The sequence below is a fragment of the Dermochelys coriacea genome, chromosome 7 (genome assembly GCF_009764565.3).
Source record: "Dermochelys coriacea isolate rDerCor1 chromosome 7, rDerCor1.pri.v4, whole genome shotgun sequence".
NCBI lineage: Eukaryota > Metazoa > Chordata > Testudines > Dermochelyidae > Dermochelys > Dermochelys coriacea.
The window spans coordinates 51,587,736-51,611,298 of NC_050074.1; the positions used below are offsets into that span (position 1 = coordinate 51,587,736).

Sequence of the window (23,563 nt, forward strand, 5' to 3'; positions counted from 1 at the left end):
CTATGTTTCTTTCTTTTTATGAATAAACCTTTAGATTTTAGATTCTAAAGGATTGGCAACAGTGTGATATTTGGGTAAGATCTGACTTGTATATGGACCTGGGTCTGAGGCTTGGTCCTTTGGGATCGGGAGAACCTTTTTTCTTTTACTGGGGTATTGGTTTTCATAATCATTCGTCCCCATAAGCAGCGGTGCTAGTGGTGATACAAGGGAACTGGAATAGCTGAGGGAATTGCTTGTATGACTTCTGGTTAGCCAGTGGCGTAAAACCGAAGTCCTCTCTGTTTGGATGGTTTGGTGTGCCTTTAATAGTAAAGAAACTCCAGCTTTGTGCTGTAACTGCCCTGCTCTAAGCAATTTGTCCTGAATTGATACTCTCAGTTGTGTCCCACCAAAGGAAGCAATGTTACAGTGGCATAATCATGCTAAGATCCACAGAACCAGGTCAATTAAGCTTTGGCTCAGAACCCCACGCTATCCAAATTTGAATTTTGGTATTGAGAGTTTTGTTGATTAAAGATCAGTGACCATGAGCCGGAAAGCATCAGCAGAAGAAATCAAGCTGCAGTTTGAACATAATCAAAAAATGGCAGAAATTCGAATGAGAGAGAAGCAAGCCTTGGCCCACCTTGAGCAGTAAGCTGCTGAAAGACAGAGAAAAGCTAAAGAAGGAATGGCTGAATAGGAAACAGAAGCTGCTAAAAGAGAGGAAAGGGCTCATAGGGAGTGTATTGAGCTACTAGCTGCTGAGGAGAGGATTGCCAGACTTATGCTCTAAGTCAAAAAAGCAATGGAAGAACAGCAAAAATTGTATCTTCTTGAAAGTTCAGTTTATAGCAATGTTGGTATGTTGTATTACTCTGAACAGTTTTCTCTTTTTAACCCATTACGCTATGACCAGGGGAAGGGGGACTCTAACCTGGTGAAACTGGTGAAACAGCTGTTTGTCTGTGAATGAAGTGTCTGAATGTCTTTCTAATGTCTCAGAAGTGAATTTGGAATTAGATCAAGCCCAAAAATCTCATTGGTCAGGAAAATTTTCTCATGAGAAGATTAAAGTGGATGGTCAGGTTAAAGCCCTAGCCGAGGAAGAAAAGGGTAGATTTTTGATAGGAGAGGAGGACAAGGAAATTTTGGAGGATCCTAGGCAGCCTTGTGAGCTGATGGCTTTGTCTAGTCAGCAGTTTGGGAAAGCAAGGATAGTGGGAGATGAGTGTCCCTATACCTTACCTGTTACCTGTGTGGAGCCTGTGTCTGTAAGGGATAATGACTTGTCTATGGAGGGAGCTACCCCAGTCTCCAAGCAGTTGTCTGTGAACAGCCCTGTGTGCTTGGACAAAGGAAATGAGATCCCAAGCTGTGTGTTTTGTAAAGGGAAGGTTTCTCCAGTTCTTCTTTGTCTGTGGAGCAGACGGAAGGTGCCTTTCAGCTTGTAATGGTTGAGGGTAGTGCAGTTGTCTCAGAGTTGATTCTGGATTCAACTAAAGCCCAGGAAGGGAATGGTCCTAAGTTTGTGTCTACTAGGGAGAATGGCACTATAACTAGGTTGCATCCAATTAGTGTTCTAGCAAAGTCCCACAGACCAGACAATTCTGGTGCTTGTATTTTTCCTGTTGCCAATGTGTGGCTGGAAAAGCGTGTAGCAGCTCTGTCTAATCAGGGTGATAGCCTAGCCAGGACACAAGGAGAGCATAAAGGTAATCTGATCGTGTTACCTACTGACGGTTTGGAAACTTGTAGCAAGAAGGAAAAGATTCCTAAGCTTGTGTGTGGCAAAGGGAAGTAGAATGCTTCTGACTTTTGACTATGAAAGCTACCAGTTTGCCTGAAAGGGGATTGTGTAGGAATCTGCCTGATGAGCCAGAGGTGATCCTGGATGTGAATAAGACCCAGAAAGAGTCTGTTGTTGCTCAGAAAAGTGGTCCTTTAGAGCAAGCCCTAGGTGAAGAGGAAGAAGAGGGTAAGGGTAGAATTTCCGTGAGGGATGAATTGTTGCTTAGAGAAGCTCCTAGGAAAAGGAATCCTCATGGTAATCTGTGCAAGCAGTTTGCTGCAATTGAAGGGTGTGACAGTGAGTTAATCAAGGAAGTTTCAGTTCCTAAAGCCAGAAATTTTCTGTTGTGACTGGATCCACTGACTTTCCTTTTGAAAGGTCCAGTATGGATAGCTTTAAGGTCTCACATGGAGTAAAAGCTGTTAAGAAAGTTGAACAGCCCTATAACCAAGTAGTGGTGCTTGACCAGTTTGTTAGGAAGACAAGGTTGTTGAGAGAGGAATGTCTCCATGCTGATTCTGTAAGTGAACAGTCTGTGTCTCAGGTTCAGAGAGAAGACTGGGTAGCTGAGTCTGCAGAGCAGGACAGCTGTGCAGTTAATCTCTTGAGAATGCAGGGGAGGGCAGGTATACTCTCATCTCTAGACACTTTGGATATGACTTGTAGTCTCTCAGTGGACTTAGCGTCTGATTCCATGTCGAAGCAGAGGTTGGTAATGAAAGGACCACAGAACTTTGAGTCTAACTTGCTAGTGAAAATGGATGATCTCTTTAAGACAGAGTCCAGCCTTGGAAGTGGTAGCAGTCAAGGATCTGAAAACTGGTGAACAGGCTCCTGTCTGTGTTAATGTAAATTACCTGGCCGACAGGGGGAAGAAATACTTGCTAGTAGTAATTGCGTTTGGGGTGTGACATTCTTTACATGAACTGTGACCATATAGACCATTGTTGCAACCAAGATCCTGTGGTGGCACCAAATCTTGTACAAAGGAGGTCAATTAAGGTGTCTATGAGGAGGTTATGATTTGCTAGTTATGATTATGCTATCTGCAGGTATGCGTCATTTTTGTATTTAAAGTTGTAAGTATTGGCTCTATACTGTCTGCAGTTCAAACTCATGCTATGCTTCTGGGTGACACCCTAGACAATTTGGCAACAGCACTGCCTAGCCTGCTTGATAGCCCATTAAGAACCATCAGCTATATAAATGACCCACTGAGAGAGGGTAGATACACCTTGTGACTCAGCAAGGCATGCAGGGGCATGCCTATGGACAGAACTCTAAGGCTTTCAAGCCATGGTTGGGCAGCTTGTATTTGAGACAAAGGACGCACAAGCCACATGGCAGAGGATATAAGAGGCCCTAGAAACCCCTCCATTTTGTCTTCAATCCTGCTTCTTACTTCTGGAGGAACCTTGCTACAAACTGAAGCTCTGAAGAAAGGACTGAATGACCCATCCCAGCTGTGGATGTACTCCAAAGAGTTGATTTGAACCTGCAGCTTATTCCATCACAGCTACAAGCCTGAACCAAGAACTTTGCCATTACAGTATGTAATTGATTCCATTTAACCAGTTTAAACTGTCATCTATGTTTTTTTTCTTTTTATGAATAAACCTTTAGATTTTAGATTCTAAAGGATTGGCAACAGTGTGATTTGTGGGTAAGATCTGACTTGTAAATTGACCTGGGTCTGAGGCTTGGGGAGGACACACCTGGAGTACTGTGTCCAGTTTTGGTCCCCCCACTACAGAAGAGATGTGGACAAATTGGAGAGAATCCAGCAGAGGACTGATTAGAAAAAATGATTAGGGGGCTGGGGCACATGACTTACGAGGAGAGGCTGAGGGAACTGGGGTTATTTAGTCTGTAGAAGAGAAGAATGAGGGGGGATTTGATAGCAGCCTTCAACTACCTGAAGGGAGATTCCAAAAAGAATGGAGTGGTGGCAGATGACGGAACAAAGAGCAATGGTCTCAAGTTGCAGTCGGAGAGGTCTAGGTTAGATATTAGGAAACACTATTTCACTAGGAGGGTGGTGAAGCACTGGAATGGATTACCTAGGGAGGTGGTGGAATCTTCTTCTTTAGAAGCTTTTAAGGACTGGCTTGACAAAGCCCTTGCTCGGATGATTTAGTTGGGGTTGGTCTAGATGACCAGCAGGGGTTGGTCTAGATGACCTCCTGAGGTCTCTTCCAACTCTAAGCTTCTATGATATCCGCTGCCATTTAGAGATCGAGCCGTTGATCACTATGTGTTCAGCCCAACAATCTAGACAGCTTTCTATCCACCTTATAGTCCATTCATCCAATCCATACCCTTGAGCTACTGGGGGAAAAGGACCCTGGAGTTGCAGGCCAAGTCAGGGATATCACTGTTGTTTCTTGTCAATATTTCTTGCCTTTGTGTGGCAGAGGAACATGAGGGCCTGTGCTGAAAGCTAACACTGAGCCTGGGTGTGGCTGACGTTTGTCCCCAGGCTGATGGACAGGCCCAGGCAGGCTCTAGAGACAGCATGGCTCCTGATATAGTTAGAATGTGGGGGGAGAATTAGAGCCATAGCAGCAGCAGCTGTGCAGATTCTGACCCCAAAGCAGTTGCAGAGCAGCAGCTAGCCCAGTCACAACAACAGTCCCAGCAAAAGCAGCAGGAGGAACAGCAGTAGTTTGTGTTGCCTGTTAACACCCAAGAATCAGAGCCCACAGGTGGGTGTGGGGCAGCAGTTCCTTGGGGAGAGGGAAGAGTCCTCTCCAAAATGGGACTACAAGGTGACCCTGAGGCTTCCTAAAGCCTTTTGAGCAGGTGGCTGGGGCGTACCAGTGGCCCAGGAGGAACTAGTAGCTGAGATTGCACCTGCCTGACGGGAGGCCCAGGTGGCTGATTGTGCAGTGGGGATAGAGGCAGAAAAGGACTACGGGACACTCACATTAGACCCCCTAGGGCATTGTGAGGAGGACTAACCATTTGCTCTAGGCTCCTGCCGGAGGGCTGAAGCCCAACGACTCCAGAATTTTAGTTCTAACTGGCCAAAACTAGTGTGTGGTGCTGGCAGAATGGGTGTACCCCAGGAATATACCACTTTGCACTGCTCAAGATGGGCAGGGCAAACTTATTAATTGATTCACCACTTCATCAATGAAACTGGATGTCCACTAGCCTTTGCAAAACCTGAGCAGATTTGCTCCACACGTCATACAAACTCACTGGTAAACATACAAATTCCACACATCATACAAACTAACCGGTAAAGATAAACAGTAAAACAAATTTATTGATTACAATAGAAAGATTTTAAGTGATATTAATTGATAGGGAAAAAGTCAGAGTCAGTTACCAAAAGAAATAAAATATAAGCACACAGTCTAAACTCTCAACCCTATTACCCCACTGGGCAACAACGAGACCAAGGAGTTTTTCTCACCCCCACTGGATAGTGCAATCCTTAATATACAGATTTCACGTTTGATATTTGGGCCAGTCCCTTCAGTTGGAGTTTTCAGAGTGTCCTTGTTCCTTGCAGCATAGGTGGGTGAAGGAGAAAGGCCCAGCATGTGGCCACTGTGTCTGTTTTATGTCCTCAGTCCTATGTGTTTGGGGAGCACAAGTCCAGGCATATCTGGGGGCATTGCTGAGTCTCCAGGCAAGGTTAAGCAATTCCCCTGTGTAACAATGCTGCCTTTGGTGGGACACAATTGAAAGTATCAATTCAGGACAAATTGCTTAGATGAAGGGCACTTAGAGCCCAAAGCTGGGTCTCCTTTATTACCAAGGCACACCAAACCAGCCAAACAGAGAGAACTTTGGTTTTACCCACTGACTAACCATAAGTCACACTAGCAATTCCTTTAGACACTCCAGTTTCCCAATATCACCACCAGTGCCACTCGTTTGAGGGACGAATGGTTATGAAAACCAATATCCCAGTAAAAGAAAAAAGGTTCTCCCGATCACAATTAATTGCAGCAATTTGAAGCTGAAAGCCACTAATATTTGTTGCTATGCTCGGGATTGCAGAGCTTGTAATGCTAGGAGGTGACTGGTGCACATGATGCAAGAAGGGGCCTTAACATAGCTGTATGTATGTCAATTTGCAGTGCTCTTTTTGCTTTCACTTAATAGAGTAAGATTGATTTCAGACAAACATAATTATTTTACAGAAAGACAACAACCAGAGGAGAGAGTCAAAGGAAAAAAATCATCAGTAGGGAGCAGGATGGGGGAGAATGGAGGGAATGGAAGGTCTCAAGAGGAGGAGGGATCCCAGGATGGATACAGATTTGTGTATGTCCAGGGATCATATCCAAACTTGGGCAAGTGTTGAGTGCAGTGGGTATTGGGAATCCACACTGCTTGACTTTGAGGAGGGAGGAGTGGAATGCTGTGGGTAGAGAGTGGATCCAGGAGGTTGATAAGAGTGTGTTGGCGATGTGTGTGTTTGTGGGGGGTGCTTTGGGAAAGAGTTTTCTGACAGCAGCTGCAGGGGAGGGTGGGCATGGAGCTGCTCGGTTTGAAGAGCTAGTACCTCTGGAGCATGTCCCCTTGACGCTCCATAACTGTTAAGAGCCACTCCATGGTTTCTTTCTGGTGTGCAGCATTTTCCTTTCATTCCCTCTTCTCACTGTCCCACCACTCCTTCAATTCCTTTTTCTCAGCAGCGGAGTGGATCATAACTTCACGCATAAAGTCCTCCTTACTTCTTCTTCACTGCTTTCGAATTCTTCACAACCGTTCTGCCACCGATAACAAAGAGGGAGGCTAGTCTCCCAAGGTCATCTCTGTGAAGTTTAAATACAACGTTTTACAGGAGCAGTATTGTTTGCTACATAGACAACACTTTTCAGAGTAGCAGCCGTGTTAGTCTGTATTCGCAAAAAGAAAAGGAGTACTTGTGGCACCTTAGAGACTAACAAATTTATTAGAGCATAAGCTTTCGTGAGCTACAGCTCACTTCATCGGATGCATTTGGTGGAAAAAACAGAGGGGAGATTGATATACACACACAGAGAACATGAAACAATGGGTTTATCATACACACTGTAAGGAGAGTGATCACTTAAGATAAGCCATCACCAGCAGCGGGGGGGAGGGGGGGAAGGAGGAAAACCTTTCAAGGTGACAAGCAAGGTAGGCTATTTCCAGCAGTTAACAAGAATATCTGAGGAACAGTGGGGGGTGGGGTGGGGGGGAGAAATAACATGGGGAAATAGTTTTACTTTGTGTAATGACTCATCCATTCCCAGTCTCTATTCAAGCCTAAGTTAATTGTATCCAGTTTGCAAATTAATTCCAATTCAGCAGTCTCTCGTTGGAGTCTGTTTTTGAAGCTTTTTTGTTGAAGAATAGCCACTCTTAGGTCTGTAATCGAGTGACCAGAGACATTGAAGTGTTCTCCAACGGGTTTTTGAATGTTATAATTCTTGACGTCTGATTTGTGTCCATTCATTCTTTTACGTAGAGACTGTCCAGTTTGACGAATGTACATGGCAGAGGGGCATTGCTGGCACATGATGGCATATATCACATTGGTAGATGCGCAGGTGAAGGAGACTCTGATAGTGTGGCTGATGTCATTAGGCCCTATGATGGTGTCCCCTGAATAGATATGTGGACAGAGTTGTCAACGGGCTTTGTTGCAAGGATAGGTTCCTGGGTTGGTGGTTCTGTTGTGTGGTGTGTGGTTGCTGGTGAGTATTTGCTTCAGATTGGGGGGCTGTCTGTAAGCAAGGACTGGCGTGTCTCCCAAGATCTGTGTGAGTGATGGGTTGTCCTTCAGGATAGGTTGTAGATCCTTGATGATGCGTTGGAGGGGTTTTAGTTGGGGGCTGAAGGTGATGGCTAGTGGCGTTCTGTTATTTTCTTTGTTGGGCCTGTCCTGTAGTAGGTGACTTCTGGGTACTCTTCTAGCTCTGTCAATCTGTTTCTTCACTTCAGCAGGTGGGTATTGTAGTTGTAGGAATGCATGATAGAGATCTTGTAGGTGTTTGTCTCTGTCTGAGGGGTTGGAGCAAATGCGGTTATATCGTAGAGCTTGGCTGTAGACAATGGATCCTGTGGTATGATCTGGATGAAAGCGAGAGGCATGTAGGTAGGAATAGCGGTCAGTAGGTTTCCAATATAGGGTGGTGTTTATGTGACCATCGCTTATTAGCACCGTAGTGTCCAGGAAGTGGATCTCTTGTGTGGACTGGTCCAGGCTGAGGTTGATGGAATGGGATGGAAATTGTTGAAATCATGGTGGAATTCCTCAAGGGCTTCTTTTCCATGGGTCCAGATGATGAAGATGTCATCAATGTAGCGCAAGTAGAGTAGGGGCATTAGGAAACGAGAGCTGAGAAAGCGTTGTTCTAAGTCAGCCATAAAAATGTTGGCATACTGTGGGGCCATGCGGGTACCCATCGCAGTGCCGCTGACTTGAAGGTATACATTGTCCCCAAATGTGAAATAGTTATGGGTGAGGACAAAGTCACAAAGTTCAGCCACCAGGTTAGCCGTGACATTATCGGGGATACTGTTCCTGACGGCTTGTAGTCCATCTTTGTGTGGAATGTTGGTGTAGAGGGCTTCTACATCCATAGTGCCTAGGATGGTGATTTTAGGAAGCTCACCAATGGACTATAGTTTCCTCAGGAAATCAGTGGTGTCTCAAAGATAGCTGGGAGTGCTGGTAACATAGGGCCTGAGGAGGGAGTCTACATAGCAGACAATCCTGCTGTCAGGGTGCCAATGCCTGAGATGATGGGGCATCCAGGATTTCCAGGTTTATGGATCTTGGGTAGCAGATAGAATACCCCATTTCGGAGTTCTAGGGGTGTGTCTGTGCGGATTTGTTCTTGTGCTTTTTCAGGGAGTTTCTTGAGCAAATGCTGTAGTTTCTTTTGGTAACTCTCAGTGGGATCAGAGGGTAATGGCTTGTAGAAAGTGGTGTTGGAGAGCTGCCTAGTAGCCTCTTGTTCATACTCTGACCTATTCATGATGACGACAGCACCTCCTTTGTCAGCCTTTTTGATTATGATGTCAGAGTTTCTGAGGCTGTGGATGGCATTGTGTTCTGCATGGCTGAGGTTATGGGGCAAGCGATGCTGCTTTTCCACAATTTCAGCTCGTGCACGTCGGCGGAAGCACTCTATGTAGAAGTCCAGGCTGCTGTTTCGACCTTCAGGAGGAGTCCACCCAGAATCCTTCTTTTTGTAGTGTTGGTAGGAAGGTCTCTGTGGGTTAATATGTTGGTCAGAGGTGTGTTGGAAATATTCCTTGAGTCGGAGACGTCAACTCACCTGCGCATCTACCAATGTGATATATGCCATCATGTGCTAGCAATGCCCCTCTGCCATGTACATTGGTCAAACTGGGCAGTCTCTACGTAAAAGAATGAATGGACACAAATCAGACGTCAAGAATTATAACATTCAAAAACCAGTTGGAGAACGCTTCAATCTCTCTGGTCACTCGATTACAGACCTAAGAGTGGCTATCCTTCAACAAAAAAGCTTCAAAAACAGACTCCAACGAGAGACTGCTGAATTGGAATTAATTTGCAAACTGGATACAATTAACTTAGGCTTGAATAGAGACTGGGAATGGATGAGTCATTACACAAAGTAAAACTATTTCCCCATGTTACTTCTCCCCCCCACCCCACCCCACCCCCCACTGTTCCTCAGATGTTCTTGTTAACTGCTGGAAATAGCCTACCTTGCTTGTCACCATGAAAGGTTTTCCTCCTTTCCCCCCCCTGCTGCTGGTGATGGCTTATCTTAAGTGATCACTCTCCTTACAGTGTGTATGATAAACCCATTGTTTCATGTTCTGTGTGTGTGTATATCAATCTCCCCTCTGTTTTTTCCACCAAATGCATTCGATGAAGTGAGCTGTAGCTCATGAAAGCTTATGCTCTAATAAATTTGTTCGTCTCTAAGGTACCACAAGTACTCCTTTTCTATAGACAACACTGTTTCAATGCTTTAAAACACAGCTGGTACTCACACACCTGTCACTATCTGGTTGACCCCAGGCAAGCACAGATAAGCCACAAGACTCCCAAAATGGTGAGTAGCAGCAGGGACAGGGTAAATCACTGTTCCTGGACCCTGCTGTACACTGGACACTTGGCTCTTGGGGAGAGCCAGCACTATAGGGTGGAACTGATAATCATTCCTGTCCCCACACTTTCCACAGGAGGTGATCATTATGGAAGATATCTCGCTGCTGAGGGTGAGCAGGGAATCAAGGGACCGTCTTCTCTAAGCCTGCAGCTTCTGCCCTGGCCCTATGTGGATAGCCCGTGTGCACCTATGGTTCCCCCCCCCCCCGATGGCACAGTGGCGCGGGAAAGTTACCGTTAATGAGACAAGAAACAAAGCAGCTCTGCCAAGGAACCTGTGGGAGCGGACTGCCCAGTATCTCCACAAGAGTTTCCTGGAGATCTCTGAGAGAGATTCACATGAACTGAGGGAGTGTATCAACAGCCTGTTCCGCATGATGTGGGAGATAAGCCTGCTTTCTGCAACCTCCTGCCCCAACAACTCGCTTCACCAATTCCCAAAGTCAGATCCACTTACTAGGGGCCTCCTCTCCTGTTTCTGCTTCACCAGTATCCGACTGCTTTGACTGAATAGGCTCCTCTGGGATAGAAAAGAGCTCCTGACTGCATGCATCTCTGGCCTCCGAGTCATCCTCTGCATCTGGTTCCCCCTCCCCCTCTTCATCCAATATTGTCTCCTCCTGGCTCGGTGCACTCTCGCCTGGCAACCAAGCCAACAAAGTATCCACACGGGACTTGGCAGTGGAGGTGGGGTAACCATCGAGTGTCTCGTCCAGCTCTTTGTAGAACTGGCAGCTTGTAGGTGTAGCTTCAGAGAGGCAGTTTGCCTCCTGCACCTTATAGTAGGCATTCCACAGCTCCTTCACGTTGACCTCATACTGCAATGTGTCCTGGTCATGGCCCTTTTCTAACATCAAAAAGAAAAGGAGTACGTGTGGCACCTTAGAGACTAACAAATTTATTTGAGCATAAACTTTCATGAATTACAGCTCACTTCATCGGATGCATGTAGTAGAAAATACAGTGGGGAGATTTTATATACACAGAGAACATGAAACAATGGATTATAACATTCAAAAACCAGTCGGAGAACACTTCAATCACATTGGTCACTCGATTACAGACCTAAAAGTGGCAATTCTTCAACAAAAAAACTTCAAAAACAGACACCAATGAGAGACTGCTGAATTGGAATTAATTTACAAACTGGATACAATTAATTTAGGCTTGAATAAAGATTGGGAGGGGATGTGTCATTACACAAAGTAAAACTATTTCCCCATGTTTATTTCCCCCCCGCCCGCAATGTTCCTCACACGTTCTTGTCAACTACGAGAAATGGCCCACCTTGATTATCACTACAAAAGATGTTTTTCACCCACCCGCTCTCCTGCTGGTAATAGCTCACCTTACCTGATCACTCTTGTTACAGTGTGTATGGTAACACCCATTGTTTCATGTTCTCTGTGTATATAAAACCTCCCCACTGTATTTTCCACTACATGTATCCGATGAAGTGAGCTGTAGCTTACGAAAGCTTATGCTCAAATAAATTTGTTAGTCTCTAAGGTGCCACAAATACTCCTTTTCTTTTTGCGGACACAGACTAACACGGCTGCTACTCTGAAACTTTTCTATTATGCATCTAGAAATCTGTCCATAGGTATCAAAAATTCCGACGGCTGGAGTGCAGCTGTGACTGCACTGCCTCCTCTCCTCAAATACCGGTGAGGTCCAGCAGCTTGGCATTGCTCCAAGCGGGGGATCGCCTGGTGCATGGAGCAGGCATGGCCACCTGGAAAGATGCACTGAGACCACTGCACGCATCACCTAGCAAACAGGAAGGAGACTTTCAAATTTGCAAAGGAATGTACAATGGGGCTGACGGTTGGTCACCTGAGGCCAGGGCAGTAGAGTTCAAACCGATGGCCAGAGAGGTGAGAACATTGTGCGGCACGTCCCGGAGGCCAATTGCAGCGCTGTAATCACCATGGTGTCTACACTGGCACCGCAGTGCTGTAGCCCCGGTGCAGAAAGCTCTATGCCTCTCATCGAGGTGGTTTTTTTAGAGTGCTGCAACTGCGCAATTTCTGCGCAATAAGGGGCTTGGCAGCGTGTAAACCTTGGGAGGTAGAGTGCTCAAACCTGCTTTTCTGTGCACAACTTGCCAGTGTAGACAAATCCTTAGAGTTCTGTCCATAGGCATGCCCCTGCATGCCTTGCTGAGTCACAAGGTGTATCTGCCTTCTCTCAATGGGTCAGTTGTATAGCTGATGGTCCTTAATGGGCCATCAAGCAGGCTAGGCAGTGCCAATGCCACATTGTCTGGGGTGTCACCCAGAAGTATAACACAAGTTTGAACTACAGTGTAGAACCAATACTAATAACTTTTAATACAAAAATGATACATGCATACAGATAGCATAATCATAACCAGCAAATCATAACTTTTCATAGACACCTTACTTGACCTCCTTTGTACAAGATTTGGTGCCACTACAGGATCTTGGTTGCAACAATGGTCTATATGGTGTGACAAAGCTCTGTCCTTGCCTTCGTGGGTCCCGCGTTTCCTGGAGGATTTCGCTAGCCTCAGAGGCTCACTGTGACCCTCCCCGTAACCCTTCTTTCTCTAGAGACGAGGGTCACAGTCTACTGAGCCATTTTCATAAGCCAGCAAGGGAGGTGAGGAGAAGTTATCCTTCCTTGCACAGTCTCTGTTGTCTCCCAGTCTCAGGGATTAAACAAGGGGCAAAGGTCGGGGGGGAAGCCCGGGCCCACCCTCTAATCCAGGCTCCAGCCCAGGGACCCTAATAGTATCACCTATGGTAGCTAACCTTTTAGAAACATGACGTACAATTCCCTGGGCTACTTCCCCCACAGCAGTCCTCACTTCCTCAAGCACCACTTCACCCTTACCTCAGGGCCTCCTTCCTTGTGCCTGATATGGTGTGTACTACTCAGCCTCTCCAACAGCGCAAGTTCTTCCCACAGCTCCTGACATGCATACCACCTGACTGACTGGGAGGCTTTTAACTAGTTTCAGCCAGCCCCTGACTGGCTTCAGGTATCCCAATCAACATAGCACTCTCCCTGCCTTCTGGAAAGTTCTTAATTGGCCCCAGGTGTCTTAATTGACCTGGAGCAGCTTCCATTTCACTTAACCTGGTACCAGAGATTTATTTAGCCTGGAGCTAATATATCTATCTCCCACTACTTTTCTATAGTCATCTGGTCTTGCCCCATCACAATGGTCACAGTTCGTGTGAATAATGTCACGGCCTGATGTGGCCTCATGCCGGTGAGTCATTGAGTTGTAGCTCCATAGCTGGACAATGGTTATTGATGGGTTGTTTGACACCCCGCCCAGGTGTTGGTTATTTTCCTTGCTTTTGCCTCTGGGGAGCTAATATCTGGCTGATTCTCCAATTTACAGCATGTTTTAGTGATAACGATACAATACAATTCTCATAACTTCATATGCATTAATGATATACATATATGGATAAAGAAATTATTTTCTGCAGAACTGCCGCTTAGCCAGTCGGTCCCCAGCCTATAGCGGTGCATGGGATTCTTCCTTCCTAAGTGCAGGACTCTGCACTTGTCCTGGTTGAACCTCATCAGATTTCTTTTGGTCCAATCCTCCAATTTGTCTAGGTCACTCTGGACCATATCCCTACCCTCCAGTGTATCTACCTCTTCCCTCAGTTTAGTGTCATCTGTGAGCTTGCTGAGGGTGCAATGAATCCCATCATCCAGATCATTAATAAAGATGTTGAACAAAACCGGCCCTAGGACTGACCCCGGGGCACTCCACTTGATACCAGGTGGGACTTGAGCGGTTGATTGGAGGGATGGTTTTGAGCCGGGCCACCTGCTTTAAGCCAGCAGTCTTATAAAAAGGCAGTCAGTTGTGAACTGAGTAAGCAGCAAACAGAGAACACGCAAACAGAAGGAGTTCACCTGCGGGGAGTTCGCGCAGAGTGTTTTTGCCTTTTAGGCTCCTGGGAGCAGTACATACAATATCTGAGGAGCCTCTTAGAAGGAAGACATGGATAGTGAGCGATCAGTTGTTGTGACCTGCTCAGTATGTGCCATGTTTGTCTTTCTTCCAGAGGACAGACACGACTTCATCTGTATGAAGTGCAAGCTGGTCTGCATATTGGAAAAGAAGGTTAGAGGACTAGAGAACCAAGTATCAATCCTGAGTTGCATCAGAGAAAATGAAGATTTTCTAGATAGAAGTCAGTGTTTGGTTCTGGAAGCAATACATGCTGAAGATTCAGAGAGTGCAGTGCAGGGCGGGGAAGAAAATTGGCAGCATGTGACCACCAGAGGAAGAAAGAAAAGAAACCTATGTACCCCAACGCAGATAGAAGTGCAAAACTGTTTTCAGGCTCTCTGCACAGGTACTACGGTGGAGAAGAATTTGGAAGAGCCTTCTGAGGGAAGGGATCAGAAGGACACCCATAGGCCATAAGGCATGAGATGCATTGTCCTAGGGATGGGGGTTCCATGACCATCACTCCCGGGAGGAGGAGATGGGTGGTGGTGGTCAGGGACTCCCTCCTAAGGGGGACAGAGTCATCCATCTGCCGACCAGACCGGGAGACTCGAGAAGCGTGCTGCTTGCCTGGAGCTAGAATAAAGTCTGTGACGGAATGTTTGCTGAGATTGATCAAGACCTCGGACCGCTACCCCTTCCTACTTCTCCATGTGGGCACCAAAGATAGTGCCAAGAATGACCTTGAACGGATCACTGCAGACTACATGTCTCTGGGAAGAAGGATAAAGGAGGTTGAGGCGCACATGGTGTTCTCATCCATCTTCCCTGTTGAAGAAAAAGGCCCAAGTAGGGACTATCAAATTGTGGAGGTGAATACCTGGTTATGCAGGTGGTGTCGGAGAGAGGGCTTTGGATTCTTCGACCATAGGATGCTGTTCCAGGAAGAAGGATTGCTAGGAAGAGATGGGATGCACCTAACAAAGAGAGGGAAGAGCATCTTTGCAGGCAAGCTTGCTAAGCTAGTGAGGAGGGCTTTAAACTAGGTTCACCAGGGGATGGTGACCTAAGCCCAGAGTTAAGCGGAGGAGTGGGATACAGGGAGGAAACACAAGGAGGAGGGTATAAGATGGGAAGCCTCCTGATGCATACTGAGAAACTACGGCAATCAGCTAGTTATCTTAGGTGCATGTACACAAATGCAAGAAGCCTGGGAAACAAGCAGGAAGAATTGGAAGTCCTGGCACAATTAACGAACTATGATGTGATTGGAATAACAGAAACTTGGTGGGGCAGTTCACATGACTGGAGCACTGTCATGGATGAGATAAACTGTTTAGGAAGGACAGGTATGGGAGGAAACGTGGAGGAGTTGCACAGTATGTAAGAGAGCAGTAAGATTGCTCAGAGCTCTAGTTTGAAACCAGAGAAAAGCCTGTTGAGAGTCTTTGGGTTAAGTTTAGAGGTGAGAGCAATAACGGTGACATCATGATGGGCGTGTGCTATAGACCACTGGATCAGAAGGATGAGGTAGGCGAGGCTTTCTTCGGACAACTAACTGAAGTTTCCAGATCATAGGCCCTGGTTCTAATGGGGGACTTCAATCACCCAACATCTGCTGGGAGAGCAATACAGCAGTGCACAGAAAATCCAGGAAGTTTTTGGAGCGTGTTGGGGGCAAATTCCTGATACAAGTGCTGGAAGAACTGACTAGGGGCCGTACTCCTCTTGACCTGCTGCTTACAAACAGGGAAGAATTGGTAAGGGAAGTAGAATTGGGTGGCAACCTAGGCGACAGTGACCATGAGATGGTTGAGTTCAGGATTCTGACAAAAGGAAGAAAGGAGAGTAACAAAATATGAACTCTGGACTTCAGCAAAGCAGACTTTGACTCCCTTAGGGAACTGATGGGCCGGATCCCCTGGGAAGCTAATATGAGGGGGAAAGGAGTCCAAGAGAGATGGCTGTATTTTAAAGAAGCCTTATTGAGGGCGCAGGAACAAACCATCCCAAAGTGCAGAAAGAATAGCAAATATGGCAGACGACCAGCTTGGCTTAACAGTGAAAACTTCGGTGAGCTTAAACTCGAAAAGGAAGCTTACAAGAAGTGGAAATTTGGACAGATGACTAGGGAAAAGTATAAAAATATTGCTCGAGCATGCAGGGGTGTAATCAGGAAGGCCAAGGCACAATTAGAGTTGCAGCTAGCAAGGGATGTGAAGGGTAACAAGAAGGGTTTCTACAGGTATGTTAGCAACAAGAAGAAGGTCAGGGAAAGTGTGGGACCCTTACTGAATGGGGAGGCAACAGAGTGACGGATGATTTGGAAAAAGCTGAAGTACTCAATGCTTTTTTTGCCTCGGTCTTCACAGACAAGGTCAGCTCCCAGACTGCTGCACTGGGCAACACAGTATGGGGAGGAGGTGAGCAACCCTCAGTGGTGAAAGAACAGATTAAGGAGTATTTAGAAAAGCTGGAAGTGCACAAGTCCATGGGTCCAGATCTAACGCATCCAAGGATGCTGAGGGAGTTGGCTGATGTGATTGCAGAGCCATTGGCCATTATCTTTGAAAATTCATGGCGATTGGGGGAGGTCTTGGACGATTGGAAAAAGACAAATATAGTGCCCATATTTTAAAAAGGGAAGAAAGAGAATCTGGGGAACTTCAGACCAGTCAGCCTCACTTCAGTCCCCGGCAAAATCAAGGAATCCATTGGAGGATTGGAAGGAGCACTTGGAGGAGAGGAAGGTGATCAGGAACTGTCAACATGAATTCACCAAGGGCAAGTCATGCCTGACCAACCTGATTGCCTTCTATGATGAAATAACTGGCTCTATGAATATGGGGAAAACGGTGGATGTGATATATCTTGACTTTAGCAAAGCTTTTGATACAAAAAGAAAAGGAGTACTTGTGGCACCTTAGAGACTAACAAATTTATTAGAGCATAAGCTTTCGTGAGCTACAGCTCACTTCATCGGATGCATCCTTTTCTTTTTGCGAATACAGACTAACATGGCTGCTACTCTGAAACTTTTTATACAGTCTCCCATAGTATTCCTGCCAGCAAGTTAAAAAAGTATGGATTGGATGAATGCACTGTAAGATGGATAAAAAGGTGGCTAGATTGTTGGGCTCAATGGGTAGTGATCAATGGCTCGATGTCTAGTTGGCAGCCTGTATCAAGCAGAATGCCCCAGGGGTCGGTCCTGGGGCTGGTTTTCTTCAACATCTTTAGTAATGATCTGAATGATGGGATTCACTGCACACTCAGCAAGTTCGCAGATGACACTAAGCTGGGGGGAAAGATAGATATGCTGGAGGGCAGGGTTATGGTCCAGAGTGACCTAGACAAATTGGAGGATTGGGCCAAAAGAAATCTGATGTGGTTCAACCAGGACAAGTGCAGAGTCCTGCACTTAGGAAGGAAGAATCCCATGCACCGCTACAGGCTGGGGACCAACTGGCTAAGTAGCAGTTCTGCAGAAAAGGACCTGGGGATTACAGGGGACGAGAAGCTGGATATGAGTCAGCAGCGTGCCCTCGTTGCCAAGAAGGCCAATGGCATATTGGGCTGTATTAGTAGAAGCATTGCCAGCAGATCAAGGGAAGTGATTATTAGACACTGGTGAGGACACACCTGGAGTTCATCATCCAGTTTTGGTCCCCCCACTACAAAAGAGATGTGGACAAATTGGAGAGAGTCCAGCAGAGGACTGATTAGAGAAAATGATTAGAGGGCTGGGGCACATGACTTATGAGGAGAGGCTGAGGGAACTGGGGTTATTTAGTCTGCAGAAGAGAAGAATGAGGGGGGATTTGATATCAAACAAAGCCCATTGCCAACTGTGTCCATATATCTATTCAGGGGACACCATCATAGGGCCTAATCACATCAGCCACACTATCAGAGGCTCGTTCACCTACACATCTACCAATGTGATATGTGCCAGCAATGTCCCTCTGCCATGTACATTGGTCAAACTGGACAGTCTCTATGTAAAAGAATAAATGGACACAAATCAGACGTCAAGAATTATAACACTCAAAAACCAGTCAGAGAACACTTCAATCTCTTTGGTCACTCGATTTCAGACCTAAAAGTTGCAATTCTTCAACAAAAAAACTTCAAAAACAGACACCAATGAGAGACTGCTGAATTGGAATTAATTTGCAAATTGGATACAATTAACTTAGGCTTGAATAAAGACTGGGAATGGATGGGTCATTAAACAAAGTAAAACTATTTCCCCATGTTTATTCCCCTCCCTCCCCCTCACTGTTCCTCAGATGTTCTTGTCAACTGCTGGAAATGGCCAACCTTGATTATCACTACAAAAGGTTTCCCTCCTCCCCCCACTCTCCTGCTGGTAATAGCTCACCTTACCTGATCACTCTCGTTACAGTGTGTATGGTAACACCCATTGTTTCATGTTCTCTATGTATAAAAGTCTCCCCACGGTATTTTCCACTGAATGCATCCAATGAAGTGAGCTGTAGTTCACGAAAGCTTATGCTCAAATAAATTTGTTAGTCTCTAAGGTGCCACAAGTACTCCTTTTCTTTTTGCGGATATAGACTAACACAGCTGCTACTCTGAAACCGGTTATGAGCGTGTGTGACGAAGTGAGGATTTTCCCTTATTATGCTGTATGTGAGTCTTACTGTTTTGCATGAATGCTGTGTATGCCTCCATTTCCCTGTGTATTGCACCAATGTCTTGTTGTAGGAATAAGCATGTGCGACCTTTGTGGGGGTTGCTCCAGCTGCCTGCATGGATGCTGTGGCCACCCCCTTCATAACCTGAGATCCAGGAGGGGAATGCAACCAGGTGACTCGGGCCCAGGAAGCGAGACAAAGGCCAGAGTGGGAGCAATGGGCAGGACAGGGCCAGGCAGTTGGAAGTGAGGCAGTTTAGAGCTGGCTGGGAAAATGGAGGGAGGCCCAAAAGTGGGGTCTTTGAATGCAAAATGCATCCGATGAAGTGAGCTGTAGCTCACGAAAGCTTATGCTCTAATAAATTTGTTAGTCTCTAAGGTGCCACAAGTACTCCTTTTCTTTTTGGCCTGGGGTAAATGACTGATCCTTTGGGACTGGCAGTAATCTGCATATTGCTGTGAACCTTGGTGTAAGCCGCAAGAGACCATCTATCACAAAGGAAGGGCCAACCTGGGTGGCAAGATAGACTAGAGTATCCAGAGACTAGACCAGAGACTGTGACTCCATGTTAAGGCTCACAGGGGGCACTTGACTTTTGCGTTTGGGGAGGCTGGGCGCGAGCACTTGAAGCTCCTTAGAAATGGGGGGAAGACCACCAGTGCCTGAAGCATGACTCTGCCTCTCACTGTGCCCTGAGACCCTGCCCCCACTCTGCCTCTTCCTGTGCCCACCCCCCCGAAACCCCTCCCGGCCCACCACTCATGCCTCTCTGCCCCCTCCACCAGAGAGGCATGAGTAGCAGATGGGGCTTTGGGGGAAGAGGCAGAGAGGGGGCAGGGTCACGGTCCAGGCACTGGTGGCAGCCCCACTTCTCAGCTTCCAGGCGCTGCATTCAGCATTTCTTGCCCGTTGGGGGAGGCTTAGCCTCCCCAAGCCTCTTATACTCACTGCCCATATTCAGGCTGTTATAGTGCCTGAAGAGTTTACACTGGATAGTCAGTTGGTGAAATCCAAGACTAGAACCCTCAGCCAATTTGGGGTTGGTGCCCTCGTTCTTAACAGTCTGCCCTGAGGTTGGTACTCGCACTCTTGAGTCACAGAGCTGACCACAACCCATAGTTGTTATAGACTTTAAGCAGCATATGATAATACACATTGAGACAAATCCCTGACAAAATTATTACGATAGTACAACTGTGTGTTTGCCATTCCAAAAGTAGAGCATAAGTAGGGAGAGAAATCTCTGCCCCACTTGACATCAGTATTGGACTAAGCCAGGGAGAAGCATTATTCCTAACACCCTTTAATGTCGTTATGAAAAGTGGTATGATTAAGGCTGCAAGTTTGTCACGGAAGTCACATGACTTCTGCAGTGGCTGGTGCGGCTGGCTCTGGGGCCGCTTGAGCTCCACTGGCCACTGATGAGGCAGTCTCGCCCCCCCCCCATCATCACCAGAAGGAGTTTGCATGTGGGAGGGGACTGGGGGTTGGGGAATGGGAGGGGGTGAGGGCTCTGGATGGCACTTACCTTGGGGGGACTCCCTGGATGCGGCAACATGTCCTTCCCACCCTCCCTCAGCTCCTAGCTCTGCATGCTGCCTCCACCCACAGGCACCGCCCCTGCAGCTCCTGTTGGCTGCAGTTCCCAGCCAATGGGAGCTGCGGCGCTGGCAGCATGCAGAGCTAGGAGCTCAGGAAGGGACATGTCACCACTTCTGAGAAGCCAGGTATGGACCTGCCAGCCCTGCCAACCCCCACTCCCAGCACTGGCACCACCCCCTGACTGCCCCCCCCCCAACACCTGCATCCTCCCCTTGCACCCAGAGCGGCTCCCAGGCCACCGCCCCCCAGCACCCATGGTGCTCCCAACACCTGAGGCACACCCCCCCCCAAGCACCCATGGCACTCTCAAGATTTAGTCAGGGGTATAGTACAAGTCATGGACAGGTCACAGGAGAGACAGAAGATATGGGACAAAGGGTGATTGGAGGCTGGAAGGAAGTGGCAAGAAAAATGGGACTCAAGATCAGTGAGGATAAAACCAAATACATGGGTGTGAGCTGAGGAGAAGATCTTAGACATGCTTACCTAGCAATCAATTACCACGGACATCATGTATACATATCACTCATAAAAATATTAGACAATTCCCCCTTCATCACAAGCTCCAGCTCCCTCCCCCCATTCATACTGTTTCACCTATGTAGAAAAAACACTGTTCAATGGATTGGGCCAGTAGCTGAGAACCATTCAAAAAGCTGAAGCTCCAAGACTGCCCGCCATCTTGATGGCTCTTAGGGCATGGCTACACTTGCAGATGTAGAGCGCTCTGAGTTAAACCAGCCTTCAGAGAGCGCACTCAGGAAAGCGCTGCAGTCTGTCCACACTGACAGCTTCAAGCGCATTGGTGTGGCCACATTTGTGGCACTTGCAGCGGCATTGGGAGCGGTGCATTATGGGTGCATGCAGCATGCAAGTGGCTGCAATGTGCTTTTCAAATGGGGAGGGTGGAGTGTGACAGGGAGTGTGTTGTGTGTATGGAGGGAAGAGAGAGTGGGTTTTTGGGGGCTGAGAGCATGTCAGCGTGCTGTCTTGTAAGTTCAGACAGCAGCAGACCTCCCTCCCTCACCCGCCTCTCTCTCACACAGCATTCCACACTAATGGCTTGCTTTGTCTCGGAGCAGATAAGCAGCCTGCTGTCAGAAACGGAGCTTTCAAAGGGCATATCCGCACTCCTGCAGCAATTCAAAAACAATGACAAGAGTGGCCACTTGACTTAAGGGGATTATGGGACTGATCAGAGTGCAGTAAAGCAACACCTCATTCACACTGGCGACACAAACGTTATTCCACTCGCTGAGGTGGAATACTAGTAGTGCTGTAGCTATGGAGTCAGAGCACTCTACGTGCTTTGCCAGTGTGGAAAGGTAGTGAGCTAGTGCACCTGGGGCTCCTTTATTATGCTGTAACTTGCAAATGTAGCCAAGCCCTTAGTGTTATTTTTTCAACGAAGTTCACTAGGCGTCGTCAGCAGGACAGCTGTTACAATGCAGTATGATAGCATTGTCTTTGGGACTGCCCAGCTGGACCCTGTGTCAACAGAGTACACAATGCAGTTCATAATACCCTGCTCCTCTCAGTAGCAACCACTTATTTCAGCTCTGGGTCTTTGTCACCTGGAGCTTGGGATCCTGCCACAAACTCTGCCCGGGGTCACCTTTGCAGAACATCCAGAGTGCAGTGGTCCACTCTTTCCATGGAAGCAGACTAATACACCTTGGCTCTGTGGCCTGCGGTGCCTTCCAATTTGTACAGTGCTGATGGCATGGGGATGGGCTATCTCATGCCAGTTCCTGTGGGTGGGTCAGAGGGCAGGTCCCTAGGGAGGGGGTGATTCCCAGCAGTTCCTGAAGGGTGGGTCCCAGAGAGGCAGAGTCAGCAGGCTGGGATCAGAGGGTGGGTCCTATGGGGGGTCAAGAGGGAAGGAGTCAGACGACAGGTCCTATGGAGGGGTCAGAAAGGGTCAGAGGCCAGGTCCCATGAGGGTTCAGAGGGAAGGGGTTAGAGGCCAGGTCCCAAGGGGGATCAAAGGGAAGGGGTCAGAGGCCCATTGGGAGGGTCAGACGGCAGGTCTTATGAGGTGGTCAGAGGGCGAATCCCATTGGGGTGGGGTCAGAGGTCAGGTCCCATGGGGATCAGAGAGAAGAGGTCAGAGGATGGGTACCATGGGGGGGTCAGGAAGGGGTTAGAGGGTGGCCCCATGGGAGGTCCGAGGGAGAGGGTCAGAGGCCAGGTCCCATGGTGGGGTCATAGGGCAGGTCCTATGAGGGTCAGAGGGAATGTCCCATGGGGGGGTTGGAGGCCAGGTCCCATTGTGGAGTCAGAGGAAGAGGACTGGCCTGATGGGGGGGGTCAGAGGAAAGGGGTCAGATGCCAGGTCCCAAAGGGGGTCAAAGGGAAAGGGTCAGAGGCCAGGTCCCATGGAGGGTTAGAGAGCAGGTCTCATTGGGGAAGTCAGAGGGAAGGTCCCATGGGAGAAAGAGGAAAGGAGTCAGAAGGAAAGGGTCAGAGGCCAGGTCCCATTGAGGGGGTCAGAGACAGGTCCCATTGGGAGGGTGTCATGAAGTGTAGTGGAGTCAGGGCCCTGCACCCCCTACTTCCTTCAATTTACCGTGACTCTCAGCCAGCCTGTAAAACAGGTTTATTAAACAACAGGAACACAGTCTAAAACAGAGCTTGTAGGTACAGAAAACAGGACCCCTCAGTCAGGTCCCTCGTGGGGGGTGGGGAGCCCAGACCCAGGTTCTGGGCCTCCCACCATCTCCCCAAAACTGACACCCCTTCCTGATGCCTCACCCCCAGCCCCTCCTGCAGCCTTTGTCCAGTTTCCTGGGTAGAAGATGTCACCTGGCATCAACCCCCTCCTGGGCTCAGGTTACGAAGGTCAGCCGCCATCGTTTACGCGCTGGTTGTCAAGTATCATCCCTCAGTGAAGTCACACCCTTACTTCCCATCACCATCTAGTATTGGTGCAGTACCCCAGGGAAACGGAGGCACGCCCCGTGTTAGCAGAAGACAGTAAACTAGTAAAACTCCCATGCAACATTACCAGGTTAATACTCCCTACTCCGTCACATCTCTCCACACTTTGAGACTGAACTGAGCGGGGTCACTCTAACCAGTTGCCTGGTGAAGTTCAGGCATCCCTCTCTAGAACAATGCATCAGCTATCACGTTGGCACTCCCCTTCACATGGACCATATCGTAATCCTGGAGGAGCAGGTTCCACCTCAGGAGCTTGGCATTGGCTTCTTTCATCTGGTGTAGCCAGGTCAGGGAAGAGTGGTCAGTGTACACTGCGAAGTGTTGCCCAAATAGATATGGCTGTAGTTTCTTAAGGGCCCATACCATAGCCACGCATTCCTTCTCTGTGGCCATGTAGTTTGGTTCCAGAGGTAACAATTTCTTGCTCAAGTACATGATGGGATGTCTCTCCCCCTTTTCATCAACCTTCATTAACAGCACACCCAGCCCCGTGTCTGAGGTGTCAGTGAACACCATAAAGGGCTTGTCAAAGTCTG

At 47.7% G+C, this 23,563-nt stretch overlaps 1 long non-coding RNA gene across 1 annotated transcript; it reads left to right on the forward strand.

Annotated features, from left to right (window-relative positions):
• The first annotated feature begins 435 nt into the window (after window positions 1–435).
• Window positions 436–21,182, forward strand: LOC122460953. Its single transcript, XR_006282603.1, has 4 exons — window positions 436–567; window positions 15,400–15,405; window positions 21,031–21,035; window positions 21,172–21,182. It is a non-coding gene; the product is annotated as an uncharacterized LOC122460953 (long non-coding RNA).
• The last annotated feature ends 2,381 nt before the right edge of the window (window positions 21,183–23,563 follow it).